Source organism: Triticum urartu, chromosome 6A, assembly GCF_056163025.1.
Source record: "Triticum urartu cultivar PI428250 chromosome 6A, HENAU_Tu73, whole genome shotgun sequence".
Lineage (NCBI taxonomy): Eukaryota > Viridiplantae > Streptophyta > Magnoliopsida > Poales > Poaceae > Triticum > Triticum urartu.
Window position 1 is genome coordinate 585,850,253 of NC_141878.1, and position 3,791 is coordinate 585,854,043.

At 45.5% G+C, this 3,791-nt stretch overlaps 1 non-coding gene and 1 pseudogene across 1 annotated transcript; both read right to left on the minus strand.

Annotated features, from left to right (window-relative positions):
- Positions 1 to 758: 758 nt before the first annotated feature.
- LOC147966688 (putative ripening-related protein 7 pseudogene) lies at positions 759 to 1,163 on the minus strand (annotated as a pseudogene).
- Positions 1,164 to 2,652: 1,489 nt separating this feature from the next.
- Positions 2,653 to 2,755, minus strand: LOC125517691 (U6 spliceosomal RNA). Its single transcript, XR_007287739.1, has one exon. It is a non-coding gene; the product is annotated as a U6 spliceosomal RNA (small nuclear RNA).
- Between the last annotated feature and the right edge of the window lie 1,036 nt (positions 2,756 to 3,791).

The following is a 3,791-nucleotide window of genomic DNA, read 5'->3' on the forward strand; positions in this document are numbered from 1 at the left end:
AGCCCTCGAAGCGAGTTGTTGGAGTTTGGATGACGCCTCGATGATGTCCAATTATAGATGATGTGGAGTATTTTCTGGACAATGTCGATCTTTAGACGATGGCTTGGACGGTTTGGGCTGCATTTTTTGGGGCTTCATCCATTTTTTGCTAGAGCTGCTCTTAGGGAACTGGTGCTTCCTCTTTCTCTCAATAAGGTGCATTCTACAGAGTGAGATGATATATTCATTTTTACTCCCGGATGCACTCACTCTGTTGAGAAAAAGATGGACTAAATCTTGATTTTTTACTCCAGGAGTTTACGCGCGCAATAAACAAACTCCCAAGTACATGTTAATTAGTTAATAGTATTTCACTACAAAGATGAAGGTGGGCAAGATCCAAACAGGTGCGTGTAGTAACAACTTTGAAAAATTAAGGATTTCATGCATACAGTTCAAAGTGGACGACCCAATTTACCGTGAACAATCTTATTCTTCAATGTAGACAACCATTTCAAGTTGACATGCAGCCCGTTACGAACAATCGTTTCAGTTGATACTTTGTAGGATGTATGCACCACCTATTGCAGAGCACAGGGGTTTACCCTCTTTTTGGAAGAACAGGAAAAAAAGTACATACTTCCATGAAGGCAGGAACGCCGTTCACACATTAAGGATTTCATCCATGCAACCCAGCTAAAGACGTGGAAGTTTAAAGCAGACCACTCCATTTACTGTGAACAATCTCATCTGGTCATCTTCAAACAAACACAATAGTTTCAGTTAGTATCCAACCAACTAACGAACACCTCGCCAACATTGGTGTCGAGCCCGAAGGCCCTCCACACAGCTGCCGAGGTGCTGATCTCGTTCTCACTGCAGCCGCTCTCACGGCCGCACTCGTCCACGACCATGGCCACCACACAGTGCCTATCGGCGCTCCTGATGTGGATCGTCTTGCCGCACCGGTTGCCTGACCCGTACCACATCGAACCCAGTGACACTAGGAACTGGTCGTGGCTGTGGTACTGGCGGTCGCAGCTCGCCGGCCCGCCCTCCTCCCCTTTGTCGAAGCCGTTCACCGACATCACCGCTGAGAATGTGTAGATCTGCCCGGCAACCCATGATATCTGCAGGAAAACAAGAATGCCAAAGACGGACACGACCTTGGTGGTGTTCGCCATGGCGGTTGAGCGGGCCCCTGATAGCTCGCGTTTGTAATATATCGTGTGTTCGCCATGTGTGCTTTCTCTTCTAGGCTCTTGTTTATATATATTTGCATACTTGCGGAAAAAACGACGGACGGACGTAGCTGCACATTTGCATGCCTCCCTCGTGTGAATCGCCAAACAACACGTCCAAGCCTGCACACAAAACAAACTCTAATCTCTTTCTCTCGGCTGCTTCACACAAGAAAATACAGGAGACGAGAGTTTGGCCTTTTCTTCCTCTGCTTCTCTTGCACCGAGGCAAACATGATTACAACTCTGAAGTACTAACACACATGCATGCAGCAAGAGCAAAAAACTAGAGGGGCAGTCTTGCTGCAAACTTGAGCGACGGCAGCATGTCTGTAATTGTAAATGAGCTCTGACTAAACTTGCTTGTCCAAAAAGCTGTGAAATAGCACTTGCTAAACACTACATTTCAAGACTCCGAGAGAATGAACACCAAAATGGGAAAGTATGCTTTGCAACCAGATAAGAAATGTCGCGACCAACTTCACAATCACAGGTAGCTGTCCATTTTAAGCACATATTTAAGAAACACACAGCCTGTATCACACACACAGATGCTTCTCGGTTCACTTCAAATACATGGCAAACACTTGTAAGAGGAGAGAACCAGACTCACACTCACACTGCAGCCACATAGATACAGTATAGGCTGCTGCTCAATTTACTACTGGTGTATCAAACAATCCACAGAAGCATGCACTGTGCGCGGCCAGGTGGATGCAAGCCAACTCAGCAGCAAAGCCACACTTGGCACACACATCCGCATAGTCTGGGCATGTAGACACAAGCACATGCCAGTCAGCTTCTTATTCCAGAGCCACCAAAAGCTCACTAAAGCCTAACACAACAACACACCACAAAAGCAGTGACAGGGGATCTACCGTGTGAGGGCCGACGCACCTGAAGGCTGAAGCTTTCCCTTCCATGTTTGCATTGAACAGCCATCCATGAACCCGGCGGTGTCTGGCTATCCACGGGAGCACACGAAAAAGCCAAGCGCATGCAGCAGTAGCAGCAACCATAGGAGCACAACTATCCATCCAACTCCATGTCACGGTGGAAGAAACACATCGGTGCAGAATTCACCTAGACAGCAAGTGTGAAATGATAACGCAACGAAAAGGGTTGATTAACTAAATCCAAATGCCATCAGTGGTAGTGTAGAAAAAAAACAGAGATGGAATCATCAACGTGCATGCATACTTACTATCTGAGGACGGAAACACTGGGCAGTTTGTTCTTGTATCGGACGTCCAACTGGTCAGGGTTGTGGCTAGCCACCGCCTTGACACACACATCCTTCTCGATCTCTATGTCACCGGTGGCCATAACCGGCAGCAGATGGCACAGGTTCCAACATCCTCTGATCACGATGGTCATGACTACCGGAGGGATCATCTTAAACTCACATATATGTGTAATTTCATGTTCCTTTAAGGATGAACCTTTTTTCTCGATTTGTGTGTGTCATCCTTGCGTAGGGGCCATACTAATCTTCTCTGTATCGTTCCAATTTTATCGGATGTCTTCGAAGGGACCTTTACGGATGAACCTTAATGGTTGGTTGGTAATATGTGGCCTTTCGCCTTTTAATAAAGATCTTGTCATAGTTGATGGTGTGAGGACTTATAATGTGATAAAGTATATACGTTGTTGCAACACCAAAATCAGTGAAATATATTTCCTTTTTTTGCTGCCGATGACATCTCCTGGAATCTTGACTCCATAAAGTAAGGATTTAGATAACATCATATGTTCAGAGTTCAGTTCTTTTCTTATCTGAAACTAACATATTTTACAATGGGCATGATGGATGTTGCAGGTTCATTGATGACAGCCAAGGGTTCATGCTCGGAAAAGACTACATCGTGCTCCATGTTGTCGGCTCAGCTAAAGTCCTTCATCATGAGGAGATGGGACACGTCGATTGTTAAAGTACACTTGGCAGGTGCATTTTGTGAAATTCTAGCCAAAAGATTGATAGCATGCTTGCCTGCTTGTTCTTTTCCGTTCAAATAAATGTTCCTTTTCTTATTGAATCCAAAGTAGCTAGCGGAGATCAAGTGAAAGGCTGTTGATTGACCCAAAGTTCTTTCCTCTACAAAAGAGTGTAATCTTAACCAATGATTGTTTCCAACATGCAAGGACGTGACCACACAAATTTATATATCTTAATCTCATATGCTATCAAGCTTTTCAAGTGCAGTTACCAAGCACCTTTTTTATTTAAGAAAGAAGTTGCTGATTTTTTTATTTAAATAGTTGATACCTAACTAGGTGAACGCCAAAATTTCTTTTCCCTATTCGTGCATGTTTGCTAGTACTATTTGGTTGAACTGATGCAATTTGCGTACTAACAAGTTTTCACTTTCGCGACGTGGGTGCAGAGGTGATCGACGCTAACTAGCACGGCCCGGTGGCGCTGTGCTCTTCAACCACTCGCAGACGGACTTCGCCGTGAAGCCTGGTTGTCACGTCGCATAGATGATCGTCCAAGTGATTTCGACGCCGGAGGTCACCGAGGTGGAGGACCTTGACGCCACCGTCCGGGGGAGGGAGGATTCGAGTCCACCG